We start from the raw sequence: 13873 nt of genomic DNA on the forward strand, positions 1-13873 counted from the left end.
AAATTAAAAACCTGATCTAGGTTAGTAAATTATGGTAACGTATTTCTAGGGATTATTGGTTAGTATTGATATGTACAAATCTAGGTTAGTAGGGTAAGTGGCTTTTCTCGTGTTACTTCTGCATTACGGTTCTTGTTCCTTATGTGGGTAGTATTGTCCTAGATGGAATTGGGTATAATAGCTGGTAGTCTGTTGGTGACCCACGCTGTGGGCTTCCCACTATCTGATCGCCAGCAGAAACTCATCAAGAATGATTTGAAACCGCTCCGTGATATCCTCCAGGGCTCTTAGGAGCCTGGCTGAAGAAAACGAGAGCTTCTTCCGGTGGATCCTCCGCTGGGCATCATCCAGAGGGTGGACAGCGTCTCAATAGCACCCAAATGTAACAGGTAACTTGTTTCCACTCACCTCCTCGCCCACAGCCATCCCCACTCCATAGTTCTGAACGCGAAACTCCTATATGTGATACCTCATCTTGAAGCTCTCAAAAAATGCTCTTCAATGGTACCCTATGAAGCTACGTTGAATGTTGTAGTTTTTGGTTTATTTAATAAAACACTATTCATTTGAATTAAAATTTTATTACCTCTCATCAATTTAAGATTTCTATTTTTTCCAAAAACAATTATACATTATTTTTAAACAATTTAAAGTCTTTTCTCTGGAAATAGTTTGGCATTCTTCGATCATTATTTTCTTCAGTTGCTCTATTGAGTCAGGTTATGTCTTGAAAACAAGATTTTAGGTGGCTTTAGAGGAAGAACTCAAGAGGAGACAGGTCCAGGGATCTGCCAAACTCAAAGAACCTGATTCGGTCTCCAGCGTGGCAGGCACGAAGTATATGCTCTGCTGTATCATCATTTTCCAGACAGAGGCGACACACACTGTCTTCCGACAGTCCAAGTCTCTGCATATGATGATTCAAATGACAGTGACCTGTAAGAGGGCGTGTTAGACATCGTAGTTCATCCCTACTGTAGTCTAGCAACTGTTTGGAATCAAGCTTCGAAGGGTGAATAATCGCCTTTGAGTGAGCCAATCCTGGAAGATTCTGCCAGAAGTTCATAAATCTTCTTGCCATCCAGGTGTTCAGTGTTTGTTAGGCAAAGCCCAAAGCGATGCCAATGACAGGTTCTGGTCCAATGAAGCCGCTTGCAGCACCCTCCTTTGCAAGAGAGTCCGCAGCTTCATTACCTTCCAGGCCAGTATGGCCAGGAATCTAGACCAGAAACAATCTGTTAAGTCTTCCTATCGAGGAGAGTCGTTTTTTGACAGTTTGCCACCAATTTATACGTTGCTCGGTAGGAGCCAAGAGCTTTCAAGGCCGCTTGACTGTCCAAGAATATTTTTATTGACTTGTGAGTGAGGTTGGATTTATCCAATCTCTCCGCACACAATTCAATACCTAGCGTAAATTTCCGCTTGAAATACAGTCACATAATTTCCTAGGCAGTTAGATAACTCTGTCCTGGTTCTGCGACTGAAAACACCTGCACCAGAACCGGAAGGTGTTTTTGATCCATCTGTGAACCAACAACTATCTGCTCTTAATATTTCCTTCTTGCGAAGGATCCAATCCTCTCTACTCGGGAATAGTACTTTATAAGGCAGTTCGTAGTTGACAGTTGGAGGCCATTTCCAGAGGTCATTTCCAGAATGCTGTGACTTCCAATGTCAACCAACAGTATGTTGCACTCTGCATTGAATTGATTTGTGTAACTGGCAATGTGCACAAGTCTGTATGCAGTCCACCTAGCCTATCTTTCCAGAAAAAAGTGGAGAGGAGGTAGATCTAGAAGGATATTCATCACCGCTAACGGTGTGGTACTGATGGCACCACTGATAGCCAGACAAGCCTGTCTCTGTAAGTCAGAGAGCTTTGCTTGGGCCGTTTTCTGTAAATCCTTCGGCCACCAAGCAATTGCACCATAAATGATCATTGATCGGACAATCATCACATAAATCCAATGGATTTGTTTGGGACCTTAATCCCAAATTCTACCACAAATCCTTCGACATGTCCATAGAGATAGTCTGGCTTTGTGTAAAACTTTTTCCAAGTTAGTGTTCCAGGTGAGTCTTTTATCAAGGACAATGCCAAGATATTTTACCTCCGTTCCAAATGGAATGACCACACCATGGAGGGAAAGTGGTTAGATCGTCCAATTTTCTTCTCTTGTTGAAGGGAATTAACACAGTTTTGCTGGGGTTGACAGACTTCTGCTCCCTCAGGCACCAAATGTGAACAACGTCCAACGCGCTTTGGAGGATATTACAAGTTACCCTACCCGACGTGGACCTTGCCAGGATGACAAGTACATCTGCATAAGCTTGCAGATCAACTTTTCTTCTGTCGAGGGCATCAATAGGCATTCAATAGGACTCTTCTTCCAATCCATTGATTAGCTTAATTATTATTTTACCATTGTCTACCTGGAACTACATAATGAGGAGGTGCGCCATCCTGCTGAAAATGTAATACATTTGGTGCTGTAGCTGCCAGATGAGTCGATAAAGTATTTGTGACAGTACATGTTTCTTGAAATTTTACTACTTGTTGAGGAATGTACACGTGACATACATTTCTCTCCGGGTGCTTCTGGTTGAATACTTAAGAAACACTGATCTTCTCTATCATAAAAAAAATCATTTCCACACTTTCATCTGTGTTGTACACCATTATTGCAGAAAAAAATCCTGTTTCTCGTATACAACGTATCGCAATGAAAATCGAATGTATTATTGATAAGATTATCGATTTCCGTCTCGAAGTAATACATCTCAAATACGAATATTTCAAACACCACATTTTTGTTACTTTTACTCATCAACTAACTTCAAATTTAAATGAATAGTGTTTTATTTAATACACCAAAACTTACTACATTGAATGTAGCTTTGTTGAAGAGCATTTCTTGAAAGCTTTTGAATAAAGTATCACAAGTAGGGGGTTGCCATTTGAAAATATACAGTTGAGGTGGCTGGAGGCAAGGGGGTGAGTAAAAACAAGTTGACGATTACATCATTTTGTTTCTCCCTGCCTATTATGGAAGTTGTTTTCAGCGATTTTTTATATTTTATTTTGTTGCTCAGATATAGTCATTGAAAGTTTTCAAATTGCCTGTACATTTTTCTGATACAAATAAATATTTCATTTCTCTTGCTTCATTCCTAAGATATCGTTTTTCAACAATAGTTGTATCGAAGTCAAACTGCCGTATCAGAAATGTCACTCAAAAACGGAATTCAATAATATATAGCAAGGAAATTCGAATTATCTTCCCAAGTGTATAGAAGTAAATTGGTTTCGGGTCAAGATACGCGAAAAAAATAATCTTCTCCGATCTTCGACTAATAAAATCAGTTGTATAGTTAATATAAGTCGAATGGTGGATTGAAAATTCAGGAATTTCATTGCAAACATCGTCATGCAACTGATACAGCTAGCTTCTCTTGCCATCGCAGAATATTGAAAAGATTGGTTCTAAAGAATATTTTCCACGGTAACGGAATACTACTGGCTTCATGAATACCAAATGAGATAGTTTGTTGAGTACTATCCGATTTAACGGCATCTGCGTTTTTTGTCGTTTTACCCAATTTTGCGAACGATTGAATCATCTGATTTGTGTAAGACTCCCAAATCAGATATATCAAGGTAATAAAGATGGGAACTTCGAATCAAGTCTCCGTGTAGAAACAGAAACTGCGAAGAAGGAATGCGTCACTGATCTCATTTTATTATGAAATATACGAAAAATCCATATAAGTTTATTCTACTTTCAAAAACCGAAACATTTCAGGAACGAAAACTATGAAACATTTAATTTTTGATGATGCAGATGAATATAAAACACATCTTTTCATAACTTATTTTTTGAAATGAATCAAATCCAAAACGGAACAAATACAGTATGTTTTGAAAGACGTGAAATACAGTGTAATAGCTATGTACTAGAATAAGACAATAAATACAATTTTCATAAATGCTTTCTACAAGTGTAACTTCAGTGTTTTAGTGATTGATAGAAAATAATAATGATGATATTATTAATGTGTCCTTATTCTGGATAATCTAGGAAACATACATTTTTATACATTTAGAAAATCTATTTCACTTCAAAATAGATATCTACTCGGTAGTAGGCTAAAATGAAACGGGATGTGATTATCAAAAGAATATTCAAGTAGGAGAAGAAGTGTATTAAATGATATCAGCGTCAACCAACATCTCAATTTTTATGAATACTGCTCTCTGAAAATATAACTTGAATTCGCGAATACCCCGAAATGGACGACATTTAGGATTTCCAATTCGAACGTAAAACTCAGAGAAAACACTGATTTTCCTCAAATGAAACTATATTTGAGAACATGCAGAAACAAACAAGTTTCAGTCGTTTATGTTTCTGAGAAAATAGCTCTTCTTCTTTATCTTCATACCAAAAATGTGCGGAATTTTTGTAATCTCGAAAGTTGTTGTACCGTATGGGTTTTTTCTTCCAATTTGTAACTGAAACTTTTTTTTTCCTTCGGAAGTTCCTCCTTACATTTTATGTGGGAAGATGGTAGAAGTGAAAAGCCAAAAACTGATCTTTATCAAAATTATTCTCTTTTCTATTTTGAAATTACCTATTTGAAAGTACTTGTGTGTTCAAAAGATACTGTTCAATGAGCCAGTATACAACTCAACAGTAAAATGAAAAATTCCACTCAAAATATATAAACTGATAAAAAACTATTTGGTACCAAATATTTAACATTAAAATTCAGATTTCAAAACTAAGTTTCATGAGTTTATATAATCGTTTTCTTTTATAGGAGATAATCTCATCATACAAGTATATCAACATGCATGCATACCCATAAATTTGAAAATTTGTTTCAATATACAATATTTAAAGTTACTAGTTATTGTCCGCGGCTTCGCCCGCTTCGTCACAGCAAGTTTAGTGACTGAGCATTTCAAATAAAATAGTAATAATATTTTTTCATCAACCCAAAACTTCAGATTTCAACTTCAAAACGAACGACATTCAATACAATCTTTGAACTCCTATTTTCCCCCTTGAGAGTAGAAATTCCTGATTCCCTTTCTTGCTGCTTATTCACGCCATACAAAGAACCTACCTGCATATTTCAAGACTAGTAATTTATATTTTTACTTTAAAAATACAGTTGCTGAAAAAATTGCCAACTGCACTAAGTAATGAATAGCTTCGAGAATCGAATTGTGTTACCTATAAAGAAATTCGCAAAACTAATACAACCGTCAACGACGTTTGCTTCACGCATCTGCCCGCGTTCGGCTCGCGTTCTTGGCGATAGCGCTTCACTGCTTAGACTGCCCCTCTATACCCGCGCATCGTCCCCCATTAGACGCGATGCGTAATGGCTTACTGCGATGCGTCAAATTAATCTTATCGTAATAACTTTTAAACGATTCGTCCAAATATAAATTTATCTATATCAAATACTTAAAACGACAATTGTACCAATTTTTATAAGATATCGACAGATATTCTAAAATGTGCATTGTAAAAGGAGTATCTAAATTAATTGTATTTATGACTCAGTATTTTGCATATAGTGGCTACCACATAAGAAGTATATATATATATATATATATATATATATATATATATATATATATATATATATATATATATATATATATATATATATATATATATATAATCTAGAAAGGTTAATGCAGTCAAGCTGCTGGAAAATAATTCCATGAAAATCAAAAAATAAATAGATAAGTACTCTTTGATCATTCCCATATTGATTTCAATTTAAGAGCCACCGGTATACAGCTGTTTCAGCCTATTGGGCATCGTCAGTACCGGGCAGGCGGTCCTCGATTGAAGACAAAATGAGAAAAAACCAAGAAAGTACTTGATAAAAATAGCTGCGTAAACGCAAGCGAAACATAAGTGGAACCACCTATTGGTGTGACACCCAAGTCAACTTGCCAAGTTTTTATGTCAGTGTTGGTGGTTTGACCAATCAACCGACAACTGCGGTAGCAGAAATTTGGGAAGCTAACCTGAAATGCCATCGGAAAACGAATCCACATGTTTCTAGAAATGATATGAAATCTAGAAAGGTTAATGCAGTCAACCACCAATAGGTGGTTCCACTTATGTTTCGCTTGCGTTTACGCAGCTATTTTTATCAAGTACTTTCTTGGTTTTTTCTCATTTTGTCTTCAATCAAGGACCGCCTGCCCGGTACTGACGATGCCCAATAGGCTGAAACAGCTGTATACCGGTGGCTCTTAAATTGAAATCAATATGGGAATGATCAAAGAGTACTTATCTATTTATTTTTTGATTTTCATGGAATTATTTTCCAGCAGCTTGACTGCATTAACCTTTCTAGATTTCATATCATTTCTAGAAACATGTGGATTCGTTTTCCGATGGCATTTCAGGTTAGCTTCCCAAATTTCTGCTACCGCAGTTGTCGGTTGATTGGTCAAACCACCAACACTGACATAAAAACTTGGCAAGTTGACTTGGGTGTCACACCAATAGGTGGTTCCACTTATGTTTCGCTTGCGTTTACGCAGCTATTTTTATCAAGTACTTTCTTGGTTTTTTCTCATTTTGTCTTCAATCGAGGACCGCCTGCCCGGTACTGACGATGCCCAATAGGCTGAAACAGCTGTATACCGGTGGCTCTTAAATTGAAATCAATATGGGAATGATCAAAGAGTACTTATCTATTTATATATATATATATATATATATATATATATATATATATATATATATATATATATATATATATATATATATATATATATATATATATATATATATATGGTAAAATGGATTAACAGGGTCTCTCAGTCAAAAACTCAAAAATCAAACTCTGCTTTACTTTGCCAAGCTTTCGCTTCTAATGGAAAGCTTCTTCAGGGCAGTAAAAATGAGTGAAAAAACAATAAATTGAAGATAGAATTGACATAAAAGTTAACATGTATACGATTTTTTTTGTGGGTATACATGTTAACTTTTATGTCAATTCTATCTTCAATTTATTGTTTTTTCACTCATTTTTACTGCCCTGAAGAAGCTTCCCATTAGAAGCGAAAGCTTGGCAAAGTAAAGCAGAGTTTGATTTTTGAGTTTTTGACTGAGAGACCCTGTTAATCCATTTTACCATACATTTCTCCAGTCGCTAACATTATCCAATATATATATATATATATATATATATATATATATATATATATATATATATATATATATATATATATATATATATATATGGAGCAAAAATTTTTCCGACTCACTCAATATTTATCGTTATATCATGACCAAAATGACACAAAACCGTTGTAAATTGTAGCTTATATGTTATTCTGATGTATAAGCTGTATTTATGTGAAGATTCATCTAAATCCGTTCAGTCGTTTAGGCGTGAAAGTGCCACAAACATACATACATACATACATACATTTATCCATCCTCACAAACTTTCACATTTATAATATTAGTACAGACAATATTCACAGACTGTGTTTCAAACATAACATCGACACGTTGTGAAATATGTATATTGAGTGAATATATTTTCAGTTTGATCGTAGCGAAAGTATAGTATGCTACTCATTCAAATAACCTATTCCACACTATTTCAATATATTTGCTCACATGAATATATATTTCATTAATTTCTAGTTTTGTATTGTGTTATATTTTTGGTCAACATTTTATTTCAACAATGACTTCTGATGTAACATTCATGTTAGGATCCACCGTTTGCTTTTCATATTTCTGAGTTGAACATAAAAACTAAACAGTTCTCCCAGATTTGTCCTGCTTTCAGCACTAGCTAAAAGGGCCGTCGTAAATTTTACTCTATATATTGTTACTGCCGGGCCTATTATCCTTTTTTCGTCTCCAGCCACAGTGATATTTTCGATTTATGGGGCGTCCCAGAGTAAAGAGGATTGCTTCTACATAATTTTATGAGAATTATCACAGTTTCGACCTTTTCGAAATAACTGAATTGGTGGTGAACTTCCCCGCTTCGTTTTTGAGTAGGTCTTTGCTCCTATGAATAATTTGCACACAATGGATGAATCGTTCGTTATGGTTCTGATTTTGTTTAAAAAAAAAGAAATAAAGTAAACCATCTGAATGCTCTAAGAAAATAATGTATTTATTTCGATTTTGTGCGATTCTATTCTCTGTTCTGTTGTAACTACTTACTGCTGAAAGAAATGGTGAATGTGCCGAGATAAAATGGTGGATGCGAAAGGTTATCCTTCGCCCTTATTTGGAAATCTTTTTTATTTCAGTAACGTGAGATGAGCAAATAGAGAGGCGAAAGCAATCTAGTTGAAAAACTGAAATTTTAAATTATTCATATATTTTATTGTGTAGCGCTCCAATGAATGATATCTGATTCAATTGCATTCAAAATGTTCAAAGTACAAACTGAATAGGAAAAGGTGATTTTCGTGTAATTCAATATGCATATAAAAGTAGTTGTTCCGAAAGATTTTTTTCTTTAATGTTATTCAATGTTTATATAAAAGTAGTTGTTACAAGAGCACCCTTTCTTCCAGTTTCATCCCAATTTTCTATGCATGATCTTCTCACTTCACAGTTCATTATCAACTTGATTCTTTTCTTCCTTCGTTTAAAAGTATTCCATGAATTCATCTATATTTATTGAATCTTTCTGAACTCACATTGATGAAAAAAAAGGAATACCCACTATCGACATGCTTCCAATTTGAATTATTTTTAGATATTCTTCGATACTGCGGAACTCGTTACTTGTATTCTTTCGATGTAATTTTCTTTTCCCTCTTTTAGTCCTGTCGAAGTCTCATGAATGAAACATTCATCAATAACTCAAGACTCATTATGAATGCAGTGTGCCTGCTCTCGTTTATATTCTGAGGTTTCAATTCGCTTGTATTTCTTTTGGATCTTGTTTACAAGGGAGAGGAATTCGTTTGGTTTTGTTTCGAAATACTACAAATCCAATGAGTGGACGAACGTTTTATTGTTAGAGGAAACTCAATATTGTTGAGCTTCAGTTGTTCATATCAGTATCAGAATGGGGTACCAACTATTTTAAGGAAAATATGGAAATCTTCGAAATGAACTTCAAAATGGACTCAAAATGGAAAAATTTTATCATCATATGTTTCAAATTTCAGTAGCTACTAGTGGAATAATCATTGGTCACATAAAGACAATATAGGAAGGAGAGGACTTTCCTTTGGTTATTTCCCTTTCCTGAAATATATTATAGAGAACCAAGTAAATTCCAGCATAGAGAACCACTGATGAACGATTTAAAAAAGCCATCTCTCATAGTATTTCGAAAACAACAGTGTAGCTTGTTGAAAATTGCAACTCTTTGAATATCATTGAAAGTTAAATACGTTGATGCCGTAAAAAAATTTGGAAAAAGCCCTTCGATATCAACAATATGATTTTGAATAGATTTGTAACAAAAAATTCTCACATGAATTGCTATATATCTCTTATTATTGAGCCTTCAATTTTTCTAATGAGTATTGAGCTACGATTCTGATTGCGGACCCCAATTATTTTTGTTTCACCGAATAGAGCTAAAGATGCTCATCACGAAATGATTACATTTCGAACAAGATTTGTTTTTCAGTTTTGTCTGCCTGCCTGTATGTATGTATGTACTTAGCATGCTGATAGAAAAACAATGAATACTGAGATCACTGTTACTGCAATGAATTATTTTGTATCCACGAAAAAAAATCACTTCAGAGGCATTCAGAAGGTTTTTTTAGTGCGCTTTTATTAGCTTCACTTGTATGTTTGTTTGTAATCGACTCATTTGAACTAGATTTTGACTAATATTAAAAAGACAGATTTATTTAAAAATTTGTACACTAATCAAAAATCGGTGATAATACAATAATTTCATAAGTTTATCTGACCTGGATTACCAGGACTAAATAATTCCTTCACACGTCTCTATGTGAGAGCTAAAAAACGCTCTCATAGCAACACAAACCAAAAATTAAAAAATAATCCGAAACTAATGTAAGATTTTGTTCAACATCGATAATAAGTCCTACGGCTTGATGTAACTAATGACTTTCAATAAGTCTGAGACCAATATAAATCTTTTTACTTATGAATTGATTTTGTGGGGGCTAAATATCCATTGTTATAAATACTTGGTTAGGAGCTGTTTGTCAGATTGGAACCATAAAAAATATAATTTGAAGCTTCCCACGCTTTATTGCATTATTTTCTTCTTCTTCAGTTTTTTTAACTATTCTTTTTGAGAAGTAACCACTGATTGATGCAACTAATTTTCCTTTTTTTGAGTATTAAATTCTACAGAAAGGATTTGAAGATTTATATCTTCTATTAATTATCTGCGAGCGCTTTCGACAGTTGGTAGTACTGTCATCTTCTAGGCACTCCTCAAACTGAACTGGTCATCCTGTTGTCTGCCTCTTTATACGGTCAGAGCGTCTTAACTCAGGTATTCCAGGTACTATAGGTAAATTTGCCTGTATTTGTTCTGCATCAGGTACTCTTCTTTGTGTTAGATCTTCTCTAGGAATGTGTATGGCTTTGTTTAATATATTGAATGTGGTCTTGTTGTGTTTTGATTTGTACTTGTTTCTCGATAAGTGATTTATGACTGTTAAATTTATGGATGTTCAAGTTTTCCCAAATGTCCATGCGGTTTCCCTTGTTGACTTGTTTTATGAATTTTATGTTCTCTGATTAGGGGAAATTATATTTGTTTTGTATGCCGTGTGTTGCAAGGTTTGATTTATATACTGTTGGATTTATGTATGCCTTTTTGTGCTCATTGTACCTTTGGATCAGTTTTTTCTTGGTTTGGCCGATATAGAATTTGTTGCAATCCGAGCATTTTATACTGTATATCCCGTTTTGGTCTTTGTCTTCTTATTTTTCATAGTTGTTTATTTTTTGTGTTATCTTCGTGTTCGGCTTGTATGTGATGTTAATGTTCAGTGGTTTGAAGATGTTTGTTAGTTTTTTGGTTTAGTGTCCTACATACGTAAATGCTGTCCATCGTTTGTGTAGTTTTGTCTGTTGGGGTGGCTTGATCCTTGTTCTGTATTTTTTGTTTAATTCTGTTTTCTAGTTTATCTATTGTCTTTTGGGTGTATCCGTTTTCGTTCGCTATTTAGTATATGATTTTCCGTTCTTTGTTTCAGGCTTCATTGTTGTGTGGTATCCTTAACATTCTATATATGAATGCGTTATAAGCAGCCATTTTGTGTATATATGTATATATATATATATATATATATATATATATATATATATATATATATATATATATATATATATAAATTGTTATAAATATATAAAATTAGAAGAGTATTTATAGTTTAATTAATTTGATTCTTGATTATTATTCTGTTAGTTCAAATAATTTGAAAATTTTCTGTGATTTCAAAATTCTTAGTGCTCCGGCAGATACCTGTCCTTACCTCTAAATCTTACCTCTATTCTTCAAGGTTGCTCAGCTCAATCGAAGCTCATGCAGCTCTCTTTCTCAGAGTAGAGTTCTTGGAAAGGTGTTATAAATAAAATTTTGTAAGTCTGTGTTTTTGAAAATAAAATTTTGTCTCAAAGTTAAAAAAAATATAATGAATGTGAAATTTTCGTAAATGTTTTGTCAAACCAAACTTAAATTACCCTAAAACTGCGCCAAAATACCTTATGTTAAGAATTGTTACAGTAAATGTTAAATTTGAAACAAAAATATTCTTAGAATTGTGTTCCGTACAGTTAAATTCACGTGTAACGGCAAATTAGTTACTTGAAAACTTAAGCTGTCTGTGGTTCGTGCGTGGGAAACGATTCTAAAAATATCTGTGCTAAATGTCAGTGAATTTTTCAAATTTTCCTAATATTAAATCCAATAATAGTTCATGTAAATAAAATGATGAAGTTCGTTGATAAATAAAAGTTCAGAAGTTGTGATTTTCACACTGGAAGTTCCTTGTGACTGGAAAACTTTTGATTCGATTTGGAGGTTATGAATTGTTCAAGATTTTCAAAAAAATGTATTCTTCTTATGGATTGGGAATTATAAATAATATTGTAATACCTCAAAACTGGTACAGCTTCCCTGGATTGGTTTTCCCTTGATTGGAATTTTGAATTCTTCCAGACACTCTAAAATCTCCAGTAAGTATCCTTTATTGTTATTATTATTTAGACTCTGGCTCCTATTGATGGATTTATATTGATAAGAACATGCAAAACGGCCTTTTCTCTTTCTTTTCCTTTTTTTAATTTCTAACAGCTCTTCAAAAAATTCGCGTCTGGACAATCTCCAAAGCTTCTCCTCCACTCCTTCTTGATTCACCCCTGGCAACCAGACAAAATTTTCCTGCCTACTGCTTTTCATAACAATAATTTTGAAATTTCTTCAATTTTGACACTTTTCACTGTTCACACATATTATATTTACGATTTCTGTTTCCCAATTTTCACTAATACTAATAATGATTAATTTTGATTACATTTCATCACATTTTGTTTTCAATTTTTCTAATTTTGAATCCAAAATTCATCATTTTTCAGAAGTTAACACCTCCTTTTCAATTTATCAATCTGATTGGCTACTCTTTAGTTGCATCCAAATCATGTACTGAGTGTTCTTATCATTTTTCAGATAAATTCCTAATGTCAGTGTTAATTGAATTTTTGTTATTAATTTGTAGTGTAAATCTGTTTTATTGTATGTTATTATGTTGTATTAATGTCTTTACTGTTTTCAGTGTATTTATCCCGATGATTGATGGTTTCTGGTTAGTTGTGCTGTTTGGAAATGATCTGAAATACTCTAATACTGATAAGTCACAACTTTGCCTGATCTGGGCATGAACATTACTCCAAATTATACAGATAAGAATTTGAATAAAGGTAAAGTATCTGGCTTTCTAATAAAATTAAACATCTAAGAATAACTTTGATTTTCACAAACTTTCAACACTGAACTAACAAAATATGTGAACTTTTAACATCAAATTAATAATAATATGAAAAACTTTTAACATCGAACTATCAAAATAAATACAAACTTTTAACTTTTAACTACTAAAATAAATGTAAACTTTTAACTAATTAGAATTTGAAAATCTTTAACTTTGCAATAATCTTATAAAAAAACTTATCATAACAATATATATATATATATATATATATATATATATATATATATATATATATATATATATATATATATATACATTTTGTTGAGCTTGGAGAAAGGTTGTTCGATTTCGGCATAATTCGATTAATTGGATCTATTTATTGTGAGAAGATATTTTTTTATCTTCTGTTTGTAGCTTCCTAATGGCTGAGGTTCATATCCAATGGATATCCAATTATATGAGTAGGCAATATGGTAAGTGAAAGATCCGCGAAATAGGTAAGTTTTATGTTTGAAGGTGGTTGACAATGTATCGTGGTGTATTTCATTAGTTCGGACTTCCATTGTCTAATATAATATAAATTGATTTGAAAACCCTGAAAGAAAGTAAAAAGATTAACAATTCTTTTAAACAAAAACTGAAATTACAAAGAAATAACATACAAGCAACAAACAAAAAAATAAAAAATTGAAAAGTTAATACATTCTGAAAATTAAAAAATTGAAAAATATTATTAACAAGAAATGAAACTAGAAATTAAAAGATTTCAAACCAAATTAGGTCACGACGTTTCGACTGTTAGTATCCACAATCGTCTTCGGTTGTTGCTTGTATGTTATTTCTTTGTAATTTCTGTTTTTGTTTAATAAAATTGTTATTTTTTCGGTTAATCTTTTTAATTTCTTTCAGGGGTTTCAAATC

At 33.2% G+C, this 13873-nt stretch overlaps 1 protein-coding gene and 1 long non-coding RNA gene across 3 annotated transcripts in view; both read left to right on the plus strand.

Annotated features, from left to right (window-relative positions):
- Positions 1 to 13873, plus strand: part of LOC111507662 (uncharacterized) — a 395391-nt gene that overhangs the window by 216462 nt on the left and 165056 nt on the right. The window lies entirely within an intron of this gene.
- On the plus strand, positions 11748 to 12847 carry LOC141486402 (uncharacterized). The gene is made up of 2 exons (XR_012467812.1): positions 11748 to 12200; positions 12797 to 12847. It is a non-coding gene; the product is annotated as an uncharacterized lncRNA (long non-coding RNA).

The sequence above is a fragment of the Leptinotarsa decemlineata genome, unplaced genomic scaffold (assembly GCF_025532065.1).
Source record: "Leptinotarsa decemlineata unplaced genomic scaffold, Ldec_3_MD MMD2_tig00026354_RagTag_RagTag, whole genome shotgun sequence".
In the NCBI taxonomy this organism is placed as follows: domain Eukaryota; kingdom Metazoa; phylum Arthropoda; class Insecta; order Coleoptera; family Chrysomelidae; genus Leptinotarsa; species Leptinotarsa decemlineata.